We start from the raw sequence: 13,013 nt of genomic DNA on the forward strand, positions 1-13,013 counted from the left end.
GGATCCTGGACTCTCGTCCTCGTGGCCGGGGCTTCCAGTATCTTGTGGACTGGGAGGGCTACGGCCCCGAGGAACGTTCCTGGGTTCCCTCCCGGTTCATCTTGGACCCGGACCTCATCTCGACCTTCCATCGCCGCCAGCCTTCTCGTCCGGGACCGTCAGGAGCCGGTCGTCGAGGGGGGGGTCCTGTCAGGTGAGCGAGTCAGGTGACTGCGAGGAAGAGCGAGGATTGGTTAGGACAGGAGATAAAAAGGAAGTCCTGGCGCCTGCTCCTCGCTCAGACATCGTGGTTCATTCATGGTCCATGAGCTCTCACCTGTTTCCCGATCCAGTCCTCTCCATCTCCGGTACCGTGAGTTCCTCCTTCTCTTCAGCTCGCGAGCTACTGTTATCGGCCGGTTTATCGTAACGCCGTTTCCCCGGTGGGATTCCGCTTTTAGCGCTCGGGCGTTACAACAACAATCGTGTGTGTCTTCCAACCTCCCGTGGTTCTCTCCGCGTTTGGGTCAATCCCGCACGCTACAAGGGCGTATCCGATCTCTCACGATTGTCTGTGTGGTTACACGCCTGACAATAGGTCAAAAGAAGAATTTTTTTATAGTCAATCCTAAATTCGATGGGTAGCCAGTGCAGTGATTGTAAGACCGGGGTGATGTGGTCAAATTTCCTTGTTCTGGTTAGAACTCTGGCTGCAGCATTCTGAACTAGCTAGAGTTCAGAACTCTTCTTTACTCTATGAAAACGAATCACCATTGATCTCCATAAACTGATACCTATCGGTCAGATATGATCTGAACCAGATAAGGGCTGTTCTCTTAATCCCAACAATATTCTATAATGTTTAATAGTGATCAATAGTGTCAAACGCTGCACTCAGGTCAAGCAGGACAGGCGAAATGTGGCCCTGATCAGAGGCCAAGTGGTCATTACCACTTTAACCAGCGCTGTCTCAGTGCTATGATGAGGTCTAAATCCCGATTGATATAGTTCATGGAAATTGATGCTGTCTATGTACACGCTCAGCTGCTGGGCTACGACTAAAAAATTAGATCAAATTATATAAAGACTATATCAGTCTATAATTCGAAAGCTGACTGCAATCAAGATCAGGCTTTTTAATCAGGGGTCTAATGACTGCTACCTTGAACGAACTTGGTATGTGGCCGGTGCTAAGTGAGGAGTTAATAATTTTAAGGATGGGATTTATAACATCGGGTTCTACTTGTTTAAGGAAACTTGTAGGAAGTGGATCCAGTGAGCAAGTACATTGATTTGACGACGAGATTAGTCTTTTTAAGAAGGTTGAAGTGGTAGTCTGCAATTTGAAGATTATTTTCCATAGTAATATTGACAGAGCTGTTTGGTGTGCTTTTATTCTTATCTCTATTTGTAGCAATTTTAGTATTAAAGAAATTCATAAAATCATCGCTACTATAATGATATTGAGTGGTAGTATCCGTTTCTGTCTTATTCCTGGTTAGCTTGGCTATAGTGTTAAACAGGAATCTTGGATTATTTTTATTTTTGCCTATTACCGAGGAGAGATACATCGATCGAGCCGAGCTAAGAGCCTTCCTATAGTTAAGGAGGCTCTCCTTCCATGCTATTCGGAATAGGTTCAATTTACTTTGACGCCATTTACGTTCTTATTTACGAGGCAGTCTTCTTAAGCGAGCGCGTTTGATCATTATACCAAGGTATTACATTTTTATCTCTTACTATCTTCCTTTTGAGGGGATTGACATTTTCTAATGTACTACACAGTGTTAATTCTAGACATTTGGTTCAGAGGGGTCTGTTGGTGAGTTGATCAGTGTGTGACCACCTTCATGAGTAGGTCATATTATATTTTGTTTAACTCCAACTGAGTCTAGTATAGACAGGAATGCGGTTCTTAGCGAGTCTTCTAATTTATCAAAGTGGATGTTAAAGACAATTAGGCCTTTATCCACATACAACCAGGTTGGAAACAAAGTCTGTAAATTCAATAAGAAACTCAGAGTAAGGTCCAGGGGGTCTATAAATATTAATCAATGGAATTCACTTTATTTTGCAAGACTACATGGGTTATGTTGGTATAGAGAATCTCAAAAGAGTTAAATCCATGTCCGGGTTTATGTGCAATACCGTGGCAATCATGATGCCACCTCCTCTTCCAATTAAGCGAGTACATATTAAGGTGTACATATCTGTACCCAGGAGGGCTAGACTCGTTTAATGCTACAAATTTAGTTTTAACCAAGTTTCGGTCAGGCACAGTACATCAAACTCCTGATCTGTAATAATTTAATTAACAATGAGTGTTTTAGGTGTGAGAGATCTCCTAAAACGTTGGCCAGTTATTAATAAAACCCACTTTATTTTTTGGTAATTTTTTATGTAGGGGAGCCTGCTACAGGTCTCATTGCTACGCCAAAACTGCGGTAATGGGCTAGAGCAGAATACTTTATCCGACGTCGTTTTAGCCAATTCAAGCATAAAATAAAATAATCTTTAGTTATTTCCAACTGGCGTAGCCGGATGTTGTTAGCACCAATGTGAATCATTATATTAGAATATCAATGGTTATTCTTTGCCAGCGCTTTTAAATTTGTACAGATGTCGGGCGCTCTGGATCCAGGAAAACACAAAATTTGATTCGCTGTTGCCGCTATCCTCACGTTTCTAACTCTGGAGTTGCTAATGACTAGAGCCAGTGGTTTGTGGGAATGAGTGGATGCCTTGCTGAGGGGGGAGAAGCGGTTCTGAACGTGAGCCAGTGAGTGGTGCCCAGGTGTCACCCTGGTGATTTGCGCAGAGCCGTCACCCAACTGCCCTGCTGTCTGGAGGGTACCGGCACTGGGGTAGAGACACTTACAGGCTGACTGGCCTGGTGCACATCCGGGTCTAGAAATTAGTCTACTAAAAGTTCTGATTCCCTAATTAAATATAAATTTCTAGCTCGGCTATTTTCTCTGTCATTTCAGCTAGTCTCCTACACTTTTAAAATCCTCACTACTGACGGAGTTCGACAAACTGTACATTTCACACACTGCACAGGGGATTACTGAGGAATTCATGATTAACTTGTTTACATGTTTGGAATTACTGATATACATGAATTGTCTTTCAAGTTGCTAACTAGTGCCATGTGCCTTCAATCAAGCATTACAGAACACATCATTCATTAAAGTGGCATGGGATGACGTAAATTATAGCTCCCTCACTGCTGTGGAACGCACTAGCTTGATAAGACTGAAAGAGGCATGTGGGAAATGGTAAACTGTTGACTGTGCAGCACTGGTAAAATCATAATCAGATGTTTGATGTAATTGCTCTAAACAAATTAGACATTATTCATAAAAGACATTGCATGGGGATGTAATTGATAAAAGTCCATTATAGACCAGACTCTAATGTTGTGTTCAATTGCATACAGTGTATTTTTCCATCTCCACATGACCAACAGAGACATATGTGCACATCTGTATAGGGATCTATTAGATTCTGTCTCCCATTCTTCTGTGTGTGTGTGTGAGTGTGTATGTGTATGCCAGTCAGTTCAAATGAATTCAACCCCCTCTCCTTTCTTTCTTTTCCAGAGAGCCTTGGTGTCATAGCTAATAATATATTACATTCCATAATGATAAGTTCATAATCTTTAACCTTAAAATCTCTATTATTAGAATTGTCATGCATACACTAAACCTTCTGGCCTTTGCACTGTTATCCCTTCTCCCAGGGATAGAGCAAGAGAATGTATTATTGTGTAGTTATCCTTTCTCGTCTCTTTCCTTCCTCTCTAACTCTGGGATGACAGTAATACAGTTATACATTAATATAAAATCCATGTAGTCATCCATTTATTACTGATAGCATTGTGATGTTGCTCAAGAAAAAAAATAAAATAAGATATAAAACAAGGGTTTTTCAGTCATTTATTTTGCATGTCACATCTGTTATACATCACTGTTTAATCAATCTGTTCATCATTCTTATAAGATATTGCAAGATTAGGCTCAAGATTGATGTGCTCATCTGGTGGAAATGACAAAGTCTATGTGGTTGTGCATCCGCACACATGCTGGTCAAGTGACATACTGCCCACAATGTATCTACAGTGTATGTGCTACCTTATATATGTGTTTGCAGCTGTGTGTGTGCCAGTGTGTGTGAGTGAGAGTGCGTGAGTTGAGTGAGGCAGTGTGATGAGCCACAACATTAAATACTGTGTATGACCATCTCCTGTCACCAGACCATCCTCGAAGTGTCAAGGCATAGATTTCTGAGAGTGTCATGTTGAATCAGCACGGATGATGTGATGATATTCAATGAGATAATCACTCCTCCTGTGAGTTGTTATAATTTTGTGGCTGACCATTATTGCGATATCCATATAATCTGTTTTTTAGCGACTCAACAAATACACTTTTCCCTGTTTGCTCACTAAATCCGTTTGTGCTAATTTGCTCTGTCAGTGAAGCATTCCTATTGTTTTTTCTTTTAATTTTCCTTTCTTTGATTTCCTCACCAAATATCTGTTTGATTGAGTGCTCATTTGAATATCTGACTAGTCTTTCATTTACATGGCTCACTGCTCACTGTAGGGGGGATCTTTGTGCACACACACACACACGCCGGAACACAGTTAAACACATTTGCTTTGGCGATGGCAATCACATGCACCCACTCACATGTAGACACTCAAAAACATGCTGTCACTCAAAAACATGCTGTCACAGACTGATACTCCCCAAAATGCTTCTTATTTCAAAGATGATGAATGAACTTTACTGTTCATCCACCAGTAATAACAACAGTCTTAGTGCTATTATAATGGTCTGCCACCCTTTCACTCTCCTCAGATGTTTTGTATTTTTTTCTTCCTTGGTTTTATTACTTTTTTTCTCTAATGGGAAAATGTCTACATTGGTGTACTTCCTCATTAGTGTAGTTGTGTTTCCATTTGCATTGATGAACTGGTTGTATCATTGTTTTCCACAGGGATCAGATTTTGCAGGAAGTGCATTTTTATTTTTATTTTAATGACATTCATTAGAAGAAATTATAATACATTTACCTAATGTTTGTTTATTCATTTCAGCCTTGTCCTTTATAAAGATTGTTTCTCTAACAGTAACCAGTCCCACCATCACTGTTCCCACGTTGACCAGACTAACAAGCTGCTAATGCTAACAAATTAGACGAAGGCATTTAAAAGAACTGTAATCATGCCCTTTCTATCACCATTGCCCATATGCAGCTGAACATTTTCTGCCCAAAGCAAAGTCAAGTGCTGGGAGAATGTCTTTCTTCTTTCTATGGTGTCTGATTTTCCATGTGTCATTGGAAAGTTTTTTTTAGGTGAGGTGCTCAGGGGTCAGGCCAACTTCTGTTGGTGTTAAAAAGGTGTGCAAGTAAATACTGACCACTGGTTTTGCATGGATAAACCTGCAAACATTCAGAATTCCTAACATCCACTGGCATTTATTGGTTTACAGTGCCAAGCAGCTGCATCCAAGCCTCACACCACTATACCCAGTGCCAAGCGTGGGATGGAGTGCTGTAAAGCACACTGCTACTGTACTGTGGAGCAGTGGAAACATTATATGGAGTAACAAATCAAACTTGTCTGTGGGGTGGGCAAGTCTGGGTTTGGCATGTAACAGGAGAAAATTTTACTTGGCTGACTGCATTGAGCCAACTGTGGCAAAAATGGAAAATTAGACAAGACTATAAATACAACTGAATTCATTTTATCATACAAATATTTTTAACTTGTTTCATGAAATGAGGCTATTATCAGCAACTGTTGTTTTTTTTGTTATCATTAAAACCAAACATGTTTTCTTGATACCATTAGTTATGCTCCCATGAGCACAAGGCATTTTCTCAAGATCTGTGCTTTGGTGAAATAATAAAATAAAAGTTGATTTCTTTAAACTAAAGTTTCTTTGAACAGACTTGCTGTTGCTAGATGCAAAATCATGGATGAGCAAAATGCAACACAACAACTAATGAAAAGGAATTATTCACGTTATTCTGTCAGTTGTAACAAAAAACTGAGAAATCACATGCGCTCAAGAATTTATAGCCTTTGCTCAATACTTTGTCAATACACCTTTGGCAGCAATTACAGTATCAAGTCTTTTTGATGACACAAGCTTGGCACACCTATCCTTGGCCAGTTTGGTGGTTTCCTCTGTGCAGCACCTCTCAAGCTCCATCAGGTTGAATCAAGCGTCGGTGCACAGCCATTTTAAGATCTCTCAAAGATGTTCAATCGGATTCAAGTCTGGGCTCTGGCTGGGCCACTCAAGGATAGGAGTTGTCCTGAAACCACTCCTTTGATATCTTGGCTGTGTGGTTAGGGTCGTTGTCCTGCTGAAAGATGAACTGTCACCCCAGTCTCAGTTGAAGAGTGCTCTGGAGCAGGTTTTCATCAAGGATGTCTCTGTACATTCCTGAAGTCATCTTTCCCTTTATCCTGACTAGTCTCCCAGTTTCTGCAGCTGAAAAACATCCCTACAGCATGATGCTGACACCACCATGCTTCAGTTTAGGGATGGTATTGGCCTGGTGATGAGCAGAGAATTTTGTTTCTCATTGTCTGAGAGTCCTTCAGGTACCTTTTGGCCATATGCTTTTTACAAAGGAGTGACTTCCATCTGTCCACTGTACCATATAGGCCTGATTGGTGAATTGCTGCAGAGATGGTTGTCCTTCTAGAACGTTTTCTACTGTCCACAAAGAACCTCTGGAGCTCTGACAGTTTAGGTGGCCGGACAGCTCTAGAAAGAGTCCTGGTGGTTTTGAAACTCTTCCACGTATGGTTGATGGAGGCCACTGTACTCATTGGGACCCAAGCAGCACAAATTTTCTGTAACCTTCTCCAGATTTGTGCCTAGAGACAATCCTGTCTCGGAGGTCTACAGACAATTATTTTGACTTCATGCTTGGTTTGTGCTCTGACATGAACTGTCAACTGTGTGCCTTTCCAAAGCAAAGTACTGTCTCCACTCACTGCTACCACTGCTCAACAACAACAACAACAACATTTATTTCTTATATAGCCCAAAATCACATACAGTATGTCTCAATGGGCTTTGACAAGCCCTACAGTTGACACCCCCACACTTGACCCAAGGAAAAACTCCACAGAAAAAAAAACTCTAGGAGAGAGAAAAAAAATGAAAGGAAGAAACCTTGGGAAGGAGTGATACAGAGAGGGACCCCCTTCCAGGGTAGAGTGAGCCTGCAAATGGTGTCAGTGCAGGACTGGTGATGATTTGTACCATATAATAATAAGTCCTACAGAAGTCCAGAATGTAGTCCAGTGTCATGGTCTAGATTACGTGTCCATAATGATGCTACTGGTCCACTTGAAGATCCCTGAAGCTGTAGTTGTAACGGTGGTGGTGGCTGTGGTGACCCTCAGAAGCAGCGGCAGACGGTGGCACTGTACGACCAATACTGAAATATGTGGTGATAGTAGTATATTGGTGCTACAGTGGCCCGGTACCCTAACTAGGACAGCCTAACTAGGGTGAATTTAACTTTGTCTGTGTCTAACAGGGGGACTCTGTGATAAACTGGACTTTATAATTGACACTGCGTCAAAGTGAAGAGAAATGAGTGTCTAGGACTTTAACAAAAAGCCAGAGAAAACTGATTTTTTGAGATCCAGTTTTGAGATTGGATTTAAACACTGAGACTGTGCCTGAGTCCCGGACACTGACAGGCAAGCCGTTCCACAACTGCGGTGCTCTATAGGAGAAGGATCTGCTTCCAGCTGTGACCTTCTGTACTTTTGGTACCAGTAATGACCCTGCACCCATTGATTGAAGGGGGCGTGGCGTGTCGTAAAGAACTAAAAGTTCACTCAGGTATTGCGGGGCGAGACCATTTAGAGCTTTATAGGTCAAAAGTAGGATTTTGTAGTCAATCCTAAATTTGATGGGTAACCAGTGCAGTGATTGTAAGACTGGGGTGATGTGGTCAAATTTCCTAGTTCTAGTTAGAACTCTGGCTGCAGCATTCTGTACTAACTGGAGTTTACTCATGCACCTACTAGAGCATCCAGACAGTAATGCATTGCAGTAATCTAACCTTGATGTAATAAATCAACTTTTCTGCATCATGCATTGAAATGATATTTCTGATTTTCGTAATATTTCTAAGGTGAAAGAATACTATCCTAATGACATTATGTACATGCAAATTGAATGAGAGACCTGCATCAATGATGACACCTAGATCCTTTACTTCAATACTTGGTGACATAGAAAGTCTATCCAGTGTTATGATGTAGTCAGCCAGCTTATGTCTGGCTGTTTGAGACCGAAGTACAAGAGCTTCTGTCTTGTCAGGGTTTAACAGGAGAAAGTTGGTGAGCATCCACTGTCTAATGTCCTTCAGACAATTCTCTATTTTGTTCAGCTGCCTTTGATCTGGCATTGCTGACAGATACAGCTGTGTGTTGTCAGCGTAGCAATGAAAGCTAATACCATGTTTGCGGATGACGTCACCTAAAGGACCTAGGACCTAGGACAGAACCTTGTAGAACACCAACTCTACTTTACTATGTGAAGACGAAATACCATTGATGTCCACAAACTGATATCGGTTGGTCAGATATGATCTGAACCATTCAAGGGCGGTTCCCTTAATCCCAATAACATTCTCTATCCTGGCAAGGAGAATAGTGTGATCGATAGTGTCAAATGCTGCACTCAGATCAAGCAGGACAAGCAGCGAGATGCGTCCCTGATCAGAGGCCAACAGCAGGTCATTAACCACTTTAACCAGCTCTGTCTCAGTGCAATGATGAGGTCTAAATCCCGATTGATATACTTGCTGGATATTGTTGCTGTCTAGGTATGCGCTCAGCTGCTGGGCTACGACTTTTTCTAAGATTTGTGATATAAACGGAAGGTTAGATATCGGTCTAAAATTTGAAAGCTGACTGCGATCAAGATCAGGCTTTTTAATCAGGGGTCTAATGACTGCTACCTTGAACAAACTTGGTACGTGGCCGGTGCTAAGTGACGAGTTAACAATTTTGAGGATAGAATTTATAATATCGGGTGCTACTTGCTTAAGGAACCTTGTTTGAATCGGATCCAAAGTGCAAGTACATTGATTTGATGACGAGATTAGTTTAATTAATTCATGTTCTTTAATAAGGTTGAAGCATTCTAATCGGTGGTCAGCTATTTGAATATTTGACACGCGAACCGGGACCAGAATGAGAGAGGCGTGTAGGAGGAGACGAGAGACCTCGGTGCGCCGGGACGCACAGAGGCAGGTAAGTTCCTCCGCGTTACTCTGCGAACGTGGGCGGCGCCAGCCGCAACACCATGCTGATGTTGTCGTTCGCGTTAAGGCACAAGGACAGGACAGAACGGGGCGACAGGAAGGAGATCAGGTTTCGGGATTACACACAAACTGGAACGAGCTTACTTGGCTTGAGGGGTGCTGAGCCGGGTCTGATGACGGGTGTCAATCAATGACTCCCCCCGACGGCCCTGAAGTGGAGGCGGTATGCTGGCGGTACTCAGTCACCAGAGAGGGGTCCAGGATGAAACGACTAGGGATCCAGGATCGTTCCTCAGGCCCATAGCCGGTCCAGTGTACCAGATACTGGACCCCCCGACCCCTGCGCCGAGAGGCAATAATGCATTCCACTGAGTACGCCGGTCCCCCGTCGACGATGCGTGGCGGTGGCGGATCTGGAGCCGGAGGATGAAGGGAGGATCGGACAAAGGGCTTAAGTTTACTGACATGGAAGACCGGATGGACACGGATGGCCGGAGGGAGTTGGAGACGGTATGTGAGGGGGTTGATCCGACTGAGGATCCGGAATGGCCCGATGAATCGAGGGGACAGTTTGTGTGACTCAGTCCTGAGACGTAGGTCTTGGGTCGACAGCCACACTCTCTGTCCCACTCGGAAGTGCAGTCGACGAGGGTGCCGGCGGTCGTGCTGGGTAGACATCCTTCGGGAGGCATCCAGGAGGGCCGACCGTGCCGATCTCCAGACCCTTCGGCAACCACGGATTAGCTGATGGACCGAGGGGACCCTGCCTGCGGGCACCTTGTGAGAGAAGAGTGTGGGTTGATATCCATGACAGATTTCAAAGGGGCTATGACCGGTGACGGAGGAGACTTGCAGGTTGTTGGCCAGCTCCGCCCAAAGGAGAAATCCGGGCCAGGTGCATTGATGTTCCGATGCAAAACACCGCAGGTATCGTCCCAGCTGTTGGTTGGCCCTCTCCACCTGGCCGTTGGTCTGGGGATGGTAGCCAGAGGAGAGGCTGCAGGTCGATCCAATAAGGCGACAGAACGCCTTCCACACAGCTGAGACGAATTGGGGTCCCCGATCGGAGACGATGTCTTGGGGGAACCCATGAAGGCGGACCACATGTTGTAGCACGAGGTCAGCGGTTGTGGCAGAGGATGGTAGGCCGGGCAGGGCGACCAAGTGGACCGCCTTGGAGAAGCGATCCACTATGGTCAGGATGGGGGTCATACCATTGTCTTCTGGAAGACCGGTGACGGAGTCCAAGGCGAGGTGGGACCAGGGGCGATGAGGAATGGGAAGAGGACGTAGGGGCCCAGCAGTCGGAGTATTTGGAGTCTTGGCCCGGGCACAGACGTCACAGGCATCCACATAGGCCTGTACGTCCCGCCGTACCGAGGGCCACCAGAATGCCCGGCGAATAAAAGAGAGGGTCCATTGGCGTTCTGGATGGCCGGAGAGCACGGAGGAATGGCACAACTGCAGTACATCGGGCCGGCAGGTCTTTGGGACATACACGCACCCGGGTGGGGTGTTGGTCGGGCCCAGGTCGGACACCTGGGCGGCCCGGACCTTGGTCTCAAGTGACCACCGGAGAGGGCCCAGGATGCAGTGAGGAGGAAGAATGGGTTCGGGGTCGGATGGTTGTGAGTCTGGGGTGTGTTGACGTGACACGGGTGCAATTTCCTGTCCGGACCGCGTTGAGAGAGGACAGCGCCAGCACCCACCTCTGACGCGTCCACTTCTACAACAAACGGGAGGGCAGGATGGGGGCGGTGGTGAACTGCAGACACAAGGATTTAAAAGCTTGAACGGCCTCCGGGGGTAGGTGGAACGGACGTGACGAAGGTTTGGTGAGAGCAGTTAGGGGTGCTGCGACCGTACTGTAGCCACGGATCAAGCGACGATAGAAATTTGCAAACCCAAGAAACCGTTGCAGTTGCTTCAGCGTCGTGGGTAGGGCTCCATGGCCACACCCTGGGACGAGATGGTAAAACCCAGGAACGTGGTGGAGCGCTGGTGGAAGGCGCATTTCTCCAGCTTACAGTACAGTCGGTGGGCGAGCAATCCCTTTAGTACTGCTCTCACATGTTGAATATGGGATTCCAGAGTGGGTGAGTAAATGAGTACGTCGTCCAGGTAGGCATACACCCACCGTCCCAGCATGTCCTGGAGAGTATCATTGATGAACTGCTGGAAGAGGGCGGGTGCATTGCATAGACTGAATGGAATGACTAGGGATTCAAAATGACCAGTGGGGGTGATGAAGGCGGTTTTCCACTCGTCGCCCTCCCGGATACGAATCAGGTTGTAGGCCGACCTAAGATCCAGCTTCGTAAAGTATTTGGCTCCCGAGAGGGCGTCAAGGGTAAAGGTGTTAGATTTTTGACTGTGATTTTATTGAGCCCACGATAGTCCACGCACGGTCGCAGGCCACCATCCTTCTTGGTCACAAAGAAGAACCCTGCCGCGGCCGGGGAGGTCGATGGGTGGATGGTGCCGTTTTGAAGCGCCTCTGCCACAAACCGCTCCATGGCCAATTGCTCTGCCTTCGAGAGGGAGTAGAGATGTCCTTTCGGGGGAGTGGTTCCCGGCAGCAGGTCAATGGCCATGTCGCCTGGCCGATGGGGAGGCAGCTGGGCAGCTTTGGCTGAACTGAAGACGGTGGCTAGGTCATGGTAACAGGAGGGGATGTTGTCTAACACTGGACGAGTCGGGATCTGGGTTCGTGGAGACAGACGGGGAGGGTTGTGGCAGAAGGCAATGGCGATGGCAGTGCGCTCCCCACTCCAACACCATGCCCGACGACCAGGAGAGATGGGGTTCATGTAGGGACAGCCAGGGGAACCCGAGGAGCAGTGGTGAGGTGATAATCTTTGTCACCAGAAACTCCACATGGGAGTCCAGCCGGAGTTGCAGAGGGACCGTACGGTCCTGAGGAGACCGGATGACCATCCACGGAGGTGACTGTGAGGGGATTGATGAGTAGTTCCAGGGGAATGCGATGAAATCGGACAAACGAATGGTCTATGAAGTTTCCAGCCGCCCCGGAATCCACAAAGGCGGTGGTGGAAATGACTCGCTGGTTCCACTCCAGGACGGCCGGAAGAGTGAGTCGGGAAGTCGGCGTCATCGGATGTGGAGGAATTGACTCAGCTGACCGTGCCGTACCGATCAGCTGGGACTCCCGTTTCCTGGCCGAATAGGGCAGGCCAGGCGGAGGTGTGAAGGGGAAGCACAGTACGCACACATAGTAGGAGTGACGGTGGGCTGAGGTGGTAATAGAGGCGGTCGGGGAGTCCGGTGCAGGGTTGGAGTGGTGGCCGCAGTTTTCGGGAGTGCCAGCAGGTGGCGATCAAGCGTTTTTGTTCGGCTCGGTCATTCTGACACGCGAACCGGGACCAGAATGAGAGAGGCGTGTAGGAGGAGATGAGAGACCTCGGTGCGGCGGGACGCACGGAGGCAGGTCAGTTCCTCCGCGTTACTCTGCGAACGAGGGCGGCGCGAGCCGCAACACCACACTGATGTTGTCGTTCGCGTTAAGGCACAAAGACAGGACAGGACAGAACGGGGCGACAGGAAGGAGATCAGGTTTCGGGATTACAGACAAACTGGAACGAGCTTACTTGGCTTGAGGGGTGCTGAGCCAGGTCTAACGACGGGTGTCAATCAATGACCGAGCAGCCGGCAGCTGCTCTCTCGTCAATTTATAGGGCACACGTTACCTCGTTTCC

At 46.5% G+C, this 13,013-nt stretch overlaps 1 protein-coding gene across 6 annotated transcripts in view; it reads left to right on the forward strand.

The window, feature by feature from the left end:
• Positions 1-13,013, forward strand: part of ecel1 (endothelin converting enzyme-like 1) — a 41,235-nt gene that overhangs the window by 15,080 nt on the left and 13,142 nt on the right. The window lies entirely within an intron of this gene.

The sequence above is a fragment of the Denticeps clupeoides genome, chromosome 19 (assembly GCF_900700375.1).
Source record: "Denticeps clupeoides chromosome 19, fDenClu1.1, whole genome shotgun sequence".
In the NCBI taxonomy this organism is placed as follows: domain Eukaryota; kingdom Metazoa; phylum Chordata; class Actinopteri; order Clupeiformes; family Denticipitidae; genus Denticeps; species Denticeps clupeoides.